The following is a 13,759-nucleotide window of genomic DNA, read 5'->3' on the forward strand; positions in this document are numbered from 1 at the left end:
ACTCAGTCACTTACACACTCACCCAGTCACTCACACACTCACACCTATGGACAGTTTCACACACTCACCCAGTCACTCACACACTCACCCAGTCACTTACACAATCACCCCAGTCACTCACACACTCCCACCTGTGGGCAGGACGTGAAAGCTGTTTGAAAGCACTGTAACGTGCCTTATTCACAAACCACGTCACCACAGGGTCACTGCAACATGGACGAAAAGAAAAAAGCAATGTGATGCATGACCCTCCCTTTAGCTCTGGCTCCACCTCCTCGAGCAAAGTAGGCGTGTCCATGCAACACTGAGCTCCGGACTTCGAAACACAAGCACTGTTCTTGCTTTTAAAAAACATTCCTCATTAAAAACCGCCACACATCTACAACTGTTTGTGACCCCCCCCCACACACACACACACTGTTAGTATACAGCTCAGTACCATGGGTCTGAAAGAATGTGGAGCTGTTGAGAGGCATCCTAGACCCACACCAAGAAACGGAAATAGACACAAAAGAAGACCTGGATCACGAGCCTAAAAGAGTTCATGGCTGTGTGATTGGGAACAAATGAGGGGTGGTCTCTGACTTTTGCACAGCACCACAGTCACAGACCCCAGAAGGTCTCGGGTTCCCACTTACTCTGATCTACAGTGAGCAGCTCCCGCACAAATAACTCCAAATAACTCTAAATAACTTAAAATAACTCCCAGTTAAGACGGAGTGTCTGCTCTCCTCTCAGGCTCAACATGTTTTTGGAAAGAATTCAAGATACTGAGGGAGATTTGGAGTTTTTTCCTTCCCTTCTTTCGTCTTGGATTCCTCTACCTCCTTAATCGCTGAATGGTGACTCAATAGAACCACATCCCCCCACCCCCACCCCCCTCAACTCTTTCTTTAACTCTCCTCCTCCAGTAACCTCCCTCATACTCAAACACCCAGGCAGAGAGTGAGAAAGAGAGAGAGAGAGAGAGAATGGAAAATATGACTGAATTCTCCCCAGACTGCAGATAATGTGCACATGGCTGATGGAAGAAAGTCAACATAACAGTGTCTTAGAGCTGAGGAAGAGAAACAGAGGCAGGACAACCATCCTCACTCTTCACTTTTAGATAGTTGCAGAATAAAATACCATGCTTTTGAAATTGCCTCCATTTCACATTTGAGATCTTTAAGAAGAATTTCCAAACACTATCCCCTCAAATATTTAAGGCTTAGCATTATATTTAGATCCCAAACCTTCTTAAAACTATGACAAAAAGTGTTCATGCTTATGATATTGATATGATGCAGTATAATGAAGAATTTTAAGAGGCTGACATCTGGTTCCATTCCCCACCACCATGAAACCGCTATCTAAAGTATTTCCACCTTTAATGCCCAGTTATGAGGAGAGGTTTCAGGGTTTTAAATTGTCTGAAGTGAAGGTGGGGGAGGGGGAGGGTTGGGGAAGGCACTGAGGGAGGAGGGAAATGGAAAAAGACGGAAAAATATGATCCCCGCCCATCCACGTGTGTCTGTAGCCTGTTTTACAGCCCGGAGGGTTCTCATAATGGCCTCAGCCCAGATGTGCCTCGCAGGCTGCAATGTTTCAGAACAGAAAACACCATAAAGTCTTAACATTTACATCAGTGTATCGTAGCAGAGTAGTGTGACGTAGCGCCTGAGAGGGAAACAATGTCTAGAATCTCCTCTGTGAAAATTTGCCCCCAACTCTGAGCATGGCCTTCAGACTCTCAGGCTTCCAGATGTGTTTATTCCCCTACATCCACACAGACGTAAATTTTAAGGCTCTGATGTTTGAGTCCAACCTTAAAGGCAACGCAGACAATTCTGGAGGACTAATGACCTTAGAGCAAAACAAACCCCCACTCTTCATATTTGTGTTCATTCAGAAGCTCCACCCTCCAAAGCCACATAGGTATTGCAGGGCTTGAGTTTACATTTAGTTTGGCATCTTTTAAGGTGGAGTGGTGTGTGTGAGTAAGAAGCGACTGTATCTTTTAAGGTGGAGTGGTGTGTGTGAGTAAGAAGCGACTGTATCTTTTAATGTGGAGCAGTGTGTGTGAGTAAGAAGCGACTGTATCTTTTAATGTGGAGCAGTGTGTGTGAGTAAGAAGCGACTGTATCTTTTAAGGTGGAGCGGTGTGTGTGAGTAAGAAGCGACTGTATCTTTTAATGTGGAGCGGTGTGTGTCAGTAAGAAGTGACTGTATCTTTTAAGGTGGAGCAGTGTGTGTGAGTGGGTGGCACGGTGGCGCAGCAGGTAGTGTCGCAGTCACACAGCTCCAGGGGCCTGGAGGTTGTGGGTTCGATTCCCGCTCCGGGTGACTGTCTGTCAGGAGTTGGTGTGTTCTCCCCGTGTCCGCGTGGGTTTCCTCCGGGTGCTCCGGTTTCCTCCCACAGTCCAAAAAAAACACATGTTGCAGGTGGATTGGCGACTCGAAAATGAATGTGTGTCTGTGTTGCCCTGTGACGGACTGGAGTCCCTCCAGGGTGTATTCCCGCCTTGCGCCTGATGATTCCAGGTAGGCTCTGGACCCCCCGCGACCCTAAATTGGATAAGCGGTTACAGATAATGGATGGATGGTGTGTGTGAGTAAGAAGCGACTGTATCTTTTAATGTGGAGCGGTGTGTGTGAGTAAGAAGCAACTGTATCTTTTAATGTGGAGCAGTGTGTGTGTGAATAAGAAGTGACTGTATCATTTATGTGGAGCAGTGTGTGTGTGAATAAGAAGTGACTGTATCTTTTAAGGTGGAGCAGTGTGTGTGAGTAAGAAGCGGCCGTATCTTTTAAGGTGGAGCGGTGTGTGTGAGTAAGAAGTGACTGTATCTTTTAATGTGGAGCGGTGTGTGTGAATAAGAAGCTACTGTATCTTTTAATGTGGAGCGGTGTATGTCAGTAAGAAGCGACTGTATCTTTTAAGGTGGAGTGGTGTATGTGAGTAAGAAGCGACTGTATCTTTTAATGTGGAGCAGTGTGTGTGAATAAGAAGCGACTGTATCTTTTAAGGTGGAGCGGTGTATGTCAGTAAGAAGCGACTGTATCTTTTAATGTGGAGCAGTGTATGTTAGTAAGAAGCAACTGTATCTTTTAATGTGGAGCTGTGTGTGTAAGTAAGAAGTGACAGTATCTTTTAAGGTGGAGCGGTGTATGTCAGTAAGAAGCGATTGTATCTTTTAATGTGGAGCGGTGTGTGTGAGTAAGAAGCGACTGTATCTCTTAAGGTGGAGCAGTGTATGTGAGTAAGAAGCGACTGTATCTTTTAATGTGGAGCGGTGTGTGAATAAGAAGCGACTTTATCTTTTAAGGTGGAGCGGTGTATGTCAGTAAGAAGCGATTGCATCTTTTAATATGGAGCAGTGTGTATGAGTAAGAAGCGACTGTATCTTTTAAGGTGGAGCAGTGTGTGTGAATAAGAAGTGACTGTATCTTTTAATGTGGAGCAGTGTGTGTGAGTAAGAAGCGGCCATATCTTTTAAGGTGGAGTGGTGTGTGTGAGTAAGAAGTGACTGTATCTTTTAAAGTGGAGCGGTGTGTGTGAGTAAGAAGTGACTGTATCTTTTAAGGAGGAGCGGTGTGTGTGAGTAAGAAGCAACTGTATCTTTTAATGTGGAGTGGTGTGTGTGAGTAAGAAGTGACTGTATCTTTTAAAGTGGAGCGGTGTGTGTGAGTAAGAAGTGACTGTATCTTTTAAGGAGGAGCGGTGTGTGTGAGTAAGAAGCGATTGCATCTTTTAATATGGAGCAGTGTGTATGAGTAAGAAGCGACTGTATCTTTAAAGGTGGAGCAGTGTGTGTGAATAAGAAGTGACTGTATCTTTTAATGTGGAGCAGTGTGTGTGAGTAAGAAGCGGCCATATCTTTTAAGGTGGAGTGGTGTGTGTGAGTAAGAAGTGACTGTATCTTTTAAAGTGGAGCGGTGTGTGTGACTAAGAAGTGACTGTATCTTTTAAGGAGGAGCGGTGTGTGTGAGTAAGAAGCAACTGTATCTTTTAATGTGGAGTGGTGTGTGTGAGTAAGAAGTGACTGTATCTTTTAAAGTGGAGCGGTGTGTGTGAGTAAGAAGTGACTGTATCTTTTAAGGAGGAGCGGTGTGTGTGAGTAAGAAGCAACTGTATCTTTTAATGTGGAGCGGCGTGTGTGAGTAAGAAGTAACTGTATCTTTTAAGGTAGTGTTTTGTGTGTCAGTAAGAAGCGACTGTATCTTTTAAGGTGGAGCGGTGTGTGTGAGAAAGAAGCAACTTTATCTTTTAAGGTGGAGCGGTGTGTGTGAGTAAGAAGCGACTGTATCTTTTAATGTGGAGTGGTGTGTGTGAGTAAGAAGCGACTGTATCTTTTAAGGTGGAGCGGTGTGTGTGAGTAAGAAGCGACTGTATCTTTTAATGTGGACCGGTGTGTGTGAGTAAGAAGCGACTGTACCTTGTTGGTGTCTGAAGTGTAAATTGTCTGTAAGTCTCTCCACCGTCCAAATGCCTCCAGGTGTCGATTCTCAGCCGTGGCTTAGCAGCAATGGAGGGAGAGAGCTCCTGAGCCACTTCGGACTGAGACACGTAGGGTTGTTTCCCATTTACAGAGCCAGGGCTGCTGCGCCTTTTTCCTGCATAGAGAGCAGTAAATAAGCAGAAATAAGAGCACTGAGTAAAAATAGAGAAAACAAGAACAGAGAAGAAAGAGAACCGAGTGAAAAACCAGAGCTTCTGCTCCTCGCTCCTTACTGCTGTGCGCTCGGGGTCGGGGTGAACAGCGAGTGGCTCATTATCATTTAAAGTAACAGGTGCTGAAAGTCGGTGTTCTGAACAGGGCTGTTTAGACAGGGGGAGAACACTGCTTTATAGGTAGATAGGTTTCTATTTCTCACACAATGTGCACCAGAGTTGCTACGTTACTGTAGTGCACTTGTTATTTGAGGCTCCAATTATTTAAGGTGCTACCATCTATGTTCCTACAATCTATTTCTGTATTAGTAGCACACTGTGTCAGGGAGAACACACACCTATCAGGAACACTGTTACAGACCCTGGAGAACCATTCAGTCATCAATTTAATCTAGACACAGTTTCCAGTCGCCCTGGCAGACTGTAACACTGAAATCTCTGCCCAGGAAAACATCTGGAGAAGGGTTTTATAGCCACAACCTCTAATACATTGTCCTTCGCTGTTGATGCTTGCTTTTTGTGTTTGTTCTCCCTCCATTTTGTTTTTGTTTGGGAGGGCTGTGGATGTTTTGGAGACTCTTTGGAGATGTAAGGGGATTGTGCCTGAACTAGAACAATATTTTCCTGTTTTCCGTATCATCTCTAATGTTTGCTTCCTTTTTAACCGAACCGTTTCAGAAATAAAGCACCCTGGGAATTAAGCCATCTCCCTCCCCTCCCTCTTCACCCTCACACCAAACTGTGGAGCAGTGGAACAGTGTTCTCCGGAGTAATTGAGTACCTTCCCACTCCTCTGGGATGAGTTGGAGTGGTGCTTGAGATCAGAACTAATCCTCCAACAAATTCACCTTACCTCATGAATGTTTGCATGGCAGAATGCCATCAAATCCTGACAGCAGTGTTCCAGTGTATTTTTTGAGTTTAATGTAGTTTCAGTGGGTCATAGCCTTTTACTTCAGAACAAGCAGAAAAAGCACTAGAGTAGTTCATGTCTCAGTTGTTAGCTGTAAATTTACATAATTTAATTTACTTAAATTGTAAAGCAATTATATTCCACTGCCTGATTGCTACTGCAACATTTAAGGTGGAATGGGAAGTTTCTGCAGAAAATCAGAATACAGCTCCATATCCCAGAAGAGTGAGGACAGAGGGATAATATCTGATTGTGGAACCCTTTTAAATGTAACTAAAGTTTAGCAGCTCCTCTGATATCACTGCAGACTGATGCAGAGCTGCTACAGAGCAGCGCTAGTTGCCTGGGAATGAAGCTGTTTCAGCATCCAGTTCTCACTAAAGTTAGCAGGCAGTAAGAGACATCCATAACGCTTGGCTGGTTTAAAGTGTCTGCTGCCATTGTGACAAGTTACCATATGTTATAACAGAAAGATATAATTATGGTTTCTTTACAGGAAGCCGTCTCTTCTCAGCTAAGAGCACTGCTGCTAGAGTGGCCCATGAAGCTTCAGCTCTGTTCTCTAACCCAGCTGTGTGTCCTGAGAAAGTCTGGGAGGTTATTTAAGGATATTTCTGAGTGTAAATACAAGATTATAAACAGCTAGATCACCAGAAATTGTACATATTTGATCAATAGTGGCAGATGTTCCTTATATTTCTATATTGTGACTGGTAGACAATTTACAGTCAAGCTCCTGTCCATAGGTGGCACTGTTTTGCTAAACCTATGTCTTACCTGAGTAAGAATCACAGACACAGAGCTGTAAACAGTTATGAGCAGGATGGAGAGGTGGGAGGGTGATTTTCTACCTTGCTCCAAAAGGTACATAGTGCAGTTTCTGCCATGTTGAGCCAACAGTAGCAATTACAGAGGCTTTGTGTTCTCTATTACAGCTCAGTGAATCTTTATGATAATTTTTAAACTGTGAATTTATGTTTAAAATACTACCTAGTGTTGCTTTAAGCCTCACTGGAGGTAGCTGTGTGAGAGTGGGGGGAAATGAGCTCAGTGGTGAGGTCTGGAAACCTCATCAATGCTCCCCTGACGCCACCGCACAAGCTCTCATAAATACTGCTGCAGGCCTCGACAGAGAGAGTGAGAGAGAGAGACAGACAGAGAGAGAGAGGCAGTGGAAAATGAAGCAGAATAAGGGAAAAACGAGAGACGAGGCGGTAATAGGTGGACAAAGTCTGGGATGGTCAGAAAGAAAGAGGCATAAGAAAATGGGAAAATAGCAGGGGCCCAGTACACAACATTATTTTCTCCAATGTTTTTCATTCTTGGCTCAGGAGACATATGAGTGTTTCTCCATAATGATAAAGCCCTCCAGGAGAAGCAAAACCAGACAGAAAGAATCAGACTGAATGGGTTGTGAGTGCTGCTGAGAAACGGTGTCTTTAATTCAGGTGCAGATAAACAGGAGTGTTATTATCTCAGCACTGAGCCCAGTGTGAGACATTAAAGAGACACTACAGAGATATTAAGAAGACACTACAGGGATGTTAAGGAGACACTACAGATATATTAAGGAGACACAACAGATACATTAAGGAGACACTATAGAGATATTAAGGAGACACTACAGAGATGTTAAGGAGACACTACAGAGATGTTAAGGAGACACTACAGATATATTAAGGAGACACTATAGAGATATTAAGGAGACACTACAGAAATATTAAGGAGACACTACAGAAATATTAAGGAGACACTACAGATATATTAAGGAGACACTACAGAAATATTAAGGAGACACCACAGGGAAGTTAAGGAGACACTACAGAGATGTTAAGGAGACACTACAGATATATTAAGGAGACACTATAGAGATATTAAGGAGACACTACAGAGATAGTAAGGAGACACTACAGAGATGTTAAGGAGACACTACAGATATATTAAGGAGACACTATAGAGATATTAAGGAGACACTACAGAGATAGTAAGGAGACACAACAGATATATTAAGGAGACACTACAGAGATGTTAAGGAGACACTACAGATTTATTAAGGAGACACTATAGAGATATTTAGGAGACACTATAGAGATATTAAGGAGACACTACAGAGATATTAAGGAGACACTATAGAGATATTAAGGAGACACTACAGAGATATTAAGGAGACACTACAGATATATTAAGGAGACAATACTGAGATGTTAAGGAGACACTATAGAGATATTAAGGAGACACTACAGATATATTAAGGAGACATTATAGAGATATTAAGGAGACACTACAGAGATAGTAAGGAGACACTACAGAGATGTTAAGGAGACACTACAGATATATTAAGGAGACACTATAGAGATATTAAGGAGACACTACAGAGATAGCAAGGAGACACAACAGATATATTAAGGAGACACTATAGAGTTATTAAGGAGACACTACAGAGATGTTAAGGAGACACTACAGATTTATTAAGGAGACACTATAGAGATATTTAGGAGACACTATAGAGATATTAAGGAGACACTACAGAGCTGTTAAGGAGACAATACAGAGATGTTAAGGAGACACTACAGAGATATAAAGGAGACACTACAGATATATTAAGAAGACACTATAGAGATATTAAGGAGACATTACAGAGATGTTAAGGAGACACTACAGGGATGTTAAGGAGACACTACAGAGATATTAAGGAGACACTGTAGAGATATTTAGGAGACACTACAGGTATGTTAAGGAGACACTACAGAGATATTAAGAAGACACTACAGAGATGTTAAGGAGACATTACAATCACATTAAGAAAGCTACAGAAAAATATTAAGGTGGAAGTACAGAGATTTTATTGAGACACTACAAAGGTTTAAAGAAGAACTTCTGAGAACTGCGAGAAGGGAAAGAGAGAGAGAGAGAGAGAGAGTGTTACAGAGGTTACAGATGTGATTACAGACATAGCTGGAGAGAAGAGCGTCTGCAGAAGCCCTTAAAGAGCAAGTAAATGTGAATAACTAAAGCCTGACTCAACTGAAGAAGCTGTGGGCCAAAGACCAGAGGAGGGACAAACTACAGCAAACTAAAACTTGAGCAAAAAAAATTAGGTCATTTCTTGATGACTAGGTTCAAGCTCACGGTGAAACAAATCTGAAACACCGTGCAGTCAAAAGGTTGGGTACTCTCAGTTACATGACATGTCCTGTTAATTTTATAAATGAACATGAATAAACACATGCTCTACACTTCACGTATTTCAACATATGACCCGTTTCTGCAAATTCAACTCCATATTTCTCTTTATTTGCTGAGATTAAACTATTAAAAAGCACAAGATTGTGAGAGGCTAGCTTTGCCATTTTTGACCTCCATCAACTGCAAAGCATGTGTCACACAGTCATCAGTGATATTTCAGTTAAGAAGAGGAGTTATTCCAGTCGCTCCAGAACATATATCCTTCTCATCAGAAGTGTGAGTGTGATTTAGAATCGTGGATAATGTCCTGTCAGAGACCTCACTATAGATTTATAAATAGGTGGCTGTGGAGGGCTAAGCAGTACAGCAGACTGTGGGAGGGGTAACACATGTTATCCACCTATTTTTTGGAGCTCACATTGTCTCATATGTAGCGCTGAATCAGCCACATCAAGCTCAACTGTGTTCTTAAGGAAATGTGTTGGAAGCTGCCTGCCTTCTGTCTCTCTCTCTCTCTCTCTCTCTCTCTCTCTCTCTCTCTCTCTCTCTCTCTCTCTCTCTCTCCCTCTTTCTCTATATCTGCTGGAAGGTCATAACACTTATTTTGAGGAGTAAACTATCATTTATTCCTATTACTAACCATGAGTATAACAAACTGTATTTGCTTCCGAGGTTGTTGGAGGCCCCAGGTAAGCAGATGAGTAATCTAACTCCAAAATACAAAACAAATAACATCTGCTATTGGAACACTTCTTTTATGGCATTTGTCCATGGAATGGAACCTACTCTACATGGCTCTACTCATTGTTCACTGGTTTGTTTTCATTATAAAGTCCCTCCCCCCTGTAATGTATTGGGTGTTGTCTCAAAACCCCATCTCTAACAGGAACAGCAGGCTTTGGAAACCACAACAATGTTGCTCGTCATGTATTGGTGTGTTGTTGTTGTTGTTGTTGTTGTTGTTTGGGACTGAACACAGCTCTGTCATCAGTTCAGACAGATCAGTAGAGTTTGTTCCTTCCTTGTTGCAGAGTCCAGCAAGAGCTGGATTCTTTTGTTGGCCACGATCCAAGGAGCATTTGAACCTCTTCAAAAGACCACGGCGTAATTTTACGAGCTGCCGTCATGAGTCAGATAAAACTAATATGATCTCTGCTGCAGCTGGAGATTTTACAGATGGAGAGTTTGTGCTGGACGTCTGCGTTGCGTGGAATAGAGTGACGACTCTCTCTGGACAATCAGCGCTCTGCAAGGTTTACACGCCACGGTTTAGTCCCTACTCGTCTCGCTCTGAACCACAAGAGACCAGCAACTAAACAACAACCCACTTCCAGAACCAGGACCTGATACACCTGGTGGAGGAGCGTAGCTGAGTCGAGTAGGGACCATGCAGTGGAAAAGCACCATTTGACTAGACCAGGGGTAGGCAAACTCTTTGATCCCTCTGATGCGGCTCAGCTTTTGAAAATAATTAATAAGTATTTAATTAAAATGTATTTTATTTTACTCCTCCTTGGATCACCACCTTAACGTGGTGGAGGGGTTTGCGTGCCTGCGTGAGCCTAGGAGCTATGTTGTTGGGGGCAATAGCCCCTGGTACGGTCTCCCAAGGCAAATTGGTCCTAGGTGATGGGCCAAACAAAGAGTGATCCATAAAGACATGGATGAATAAGATAACAACGAGGACACAGCCTCCCTTGCCCGGAGCAGGGTTACCGGGGCCTCACCCTGGAGCCAGGCCTGGGGGGGGGCTCCTTGGCGAGCGCCTGGTGGCCGGACTTTCACCTATGGGGTCCGGCCGGGCTTAGCCCGAAGGAAATACATGGGTCCACTCTCCCATGGGCCCACCACCTGTGGGAGAGGTAGTAATCCGGGTCTGGTGCATTGTGGATCGGGTGGCGGTCGGGGTCGGGGGCCCTGGCGTTCTGATCCTCGGTTACTGAAACTGGCTTTTGGAACATGGAACGTAACCTCTCTGGTGGGAAAAGAGCCTGAGCTGGTGCGCGAGGTTGAGAGGTACCGGCTAGATATAGTTGGGCTCACCTCGACACACAGTATGGGCTCTGGAACCAATCTCCTTGAGAGGGGCTGGATGCTCTTTCACTCTGGAGTTGCCCAGGGTGAGAGGCGTAAGGCAGGTGTGGGCTTACTCATAGCCCCCCAGCTTAGCGCCTGTACGTTGGGGTTTACCCCAGTGGACGAGAGGGTAATTTCCCTGCGCCTTCGGGTTGGGGAAAGGGCTCTGACTGTTGTTTGTGCTTATGCACCGAACAGCAGTTCAGAGTACCATGCCTTCTTGGGGACCCTAGAGGGAGTGCTGGAGAACACTCATTCTGGGGACTCCATTGTTCTGCTGGGGGACTTCAACGCTCACGTGGGTAATGACAGTGAGATCTGGAGGGGCGTGATTGGGAGGAACGGCCCCGCTGATCTGAACCCGAGTGGTGTTCAGTTATTGGATTTCTGTGCTCGTCACAGTTTGTCCATTACGGACACCATGTTCGAACATAAGGGTGTCCACAAGTACACCTGGCATCAGGACACCCTAGGCCGCATTTCGATGATCGACTTTATAGTCGTATCATCTGACCTGCGGCCATATGTTCTGGACACTCGGGTGAAGAGAGGCGCTGAGCTGTCAACTGATCACCACCTTGTGGTGAGTTGGATCAGATGGCGGGGGAGGATGCCGGACAGACCTGGCAGGCCCAAACGTGTGCTGAGGGTTTGCTGGGAACGTTTGGCAGAGGAACCTGTCAGAAAGATCTTCAACTCCCACATCCGGCAGAGCTTCGACTGCATCCCGGGGGAGGCTGGTGACATTGAGTCCGAGTGGGCCATGTTCCGGACCTCCATTGTTGAGGCGGCTGAACGGAGCTGTGGCTGCAAGGTTGTCGGTGCCTGTCGGGGTGGCAATCCCCGCACTCGGTGGTAGACACCCCGGGTGAGGGGGGCTATCAAGCTGAAGAAAGAGTCCTATCAAGCCTGGTTGGCTTAGGGGACTTCGGAGGCAGCCGACAGGTACCGGGGAGCCAAGCGGCTTGCGGCCTCGGCAGTCGCTGAGGCAAAAACTCGGGTGTGGGAGGAGCTCGGTGAGAACATGGAAAACGACTTTCGGTCGGCTCCAAGAAGTTTCTGGCAAACCGTCAGGCGACTCAGGAGGGGAAAGCAGTTTTCCACCAACACTGTATATGGTGGGGGTGGGGAACTGTTGACCTCGACTGGGGACGTCATCAGACGGTGGAAGGAATACTTCGAGGATCTTCTCAATCCCACCAGCACGTCTTCCGCAGAGGAAGCAGAGCTTGGGGACCCCGGGGGGGGGCTCGTCTATCACTGGGGCTGAAGTGGCCAAGGTGGTAGGGAAACTCCTTGGCGGTAGGGCCCCGGGGGTGGATGAGGTTTACCCCGGGTTCCTCAAGGCTCTGGATGTTGTGGGGCTGTCCTGGTTGACACGTCTTTGCAACATCGCGTGGACATCGGCAGCAGTGCCTCTGGACTGGCAGACTGGGGTGGTGGTTGCCCTTTTCAAAAAGGGGGATCGGAGGGTGTGTTCCAACTATAGGGGGATCACACTCCTCAGCCTCCCCGGTAAGGTCTATGCGGGGGTACTGGAGAAGAGAGTCCGACTGATAATTGAACCTCGGATCCAGGAGGAACAATGCGGATTCCGCCCCGGTCGTGGAACACAGGACCAGCTCTTTACCCTCGCTAGGATCCTGGAGGGTGCATGGGAGTTTGCTCAACCAGTCTACATGTGTTTTGTGGATCTGGAGAAGGCATTCGACCGTGTCCCTCGGGGTATTCTGTGGGGGGTGCTCAGGGAGTATGGGGTACTGGGCTCTTTGTTACGAGCTATCCAGTCCCTGTACAAGCAGAGCAGGAGTCTGGTTCGTATGGCTGGCAGTAAATCTGACTGGTTTCCAGTCAGATTTCTTGGGGCAGACCAAGAACACGCTGGAGAGACTATATGTCTCGACTGGCCTGGGAACGCCTCGGTATACCCCCGGAGGAGCTAGAGTCGGTGGCTGGGGAGAGGGAGGTCTGGGTTTCTTTGCTCCGAATGCTTCCCCCGCGACCCGGACCCGGATAAGCAGTGGATAATGGATGGATGGATGGATGGATGGATGGATGGTATTTTATTTTAGTTCAGTTTAGATTCATTTTCAAAATGTAGTTCTATGAAGATTATGGCGATCTTGTAACATCTAAAATATTTTAATATTTAATATTTAAAATATTTTTGTCACTCTTAATACTAGTCACAACTTCCAATGTGCGGCACCCGCCAGTGTGCGGTTTCTTGAACTTTTTGACTGCACAGCGCCAGTAAAATAATGACGGCACGCAGAGAGAGGACAGCATTTTTATTTGCTGCCAGTGGATAAATTTAGTTTTAATTTTAAAATAAAGTTCAGAGTTTTTTCCATTACTACAAGGACTCAAATAGACATTGTGTATTTTACTTAACCGTCAACACAATGTCTTTTTTTCAGAGTTAAATATGTGTTGTTGTTTTTATTTATTACTACAGGGACTCAAATAGACATTGAGTATTTTACTTAACCGTCAACACAACATCTTTTTTTCGGAGTTAAAAATGTTTTGTTGCATGCAGAAATGTTATCTCATTTTCTCTGCAGTCGTTCATTGATTTCATAAATGTAACACAGTATAGTTTGTTTATACATAGCACAAAGGCAAAAAACCCTGTTATATGCAGTGTTATTTCATTTAAAATTTCAAAAGGGTTTTGTGAGTGGTAAAGGTTGCCGACCCCTGGACTGGACTATATTTCTTGTCTGGGTCTAGGAAACTTGCTCTGAATGTAAAGTAGTTCATATTAACTGGTAACACTAATGTGAACTGGAACTCTTGGTGATATCCAAACTCTCAAATTCTCTTCACCATTTTATAGTCTTGGCTGTACTCGTCTCAGCATTTTTGGCAGGCCTTAGCACCACTCCCTGTGCCCCTCCCCCTTTCCCTAAAGCCATGCCTCCAAC

Source organism: Hoplias malabaricus, chromosome 3 (genome assembly GCF_029633855.1).
Source record: "Hoplias malabaricus isolate fHopMal1 chromosome 3, fHopMal1.hap1, whole genome shotgun sequence".
In the NCBI taxonomy this organism is placed as follows: domain Eukaryota; kingdom Metazoa; phylum Chordata; class Actinopteri; order Characiformes; family Erythrinidae; genus Hoplias; species Hoplias malabaricus.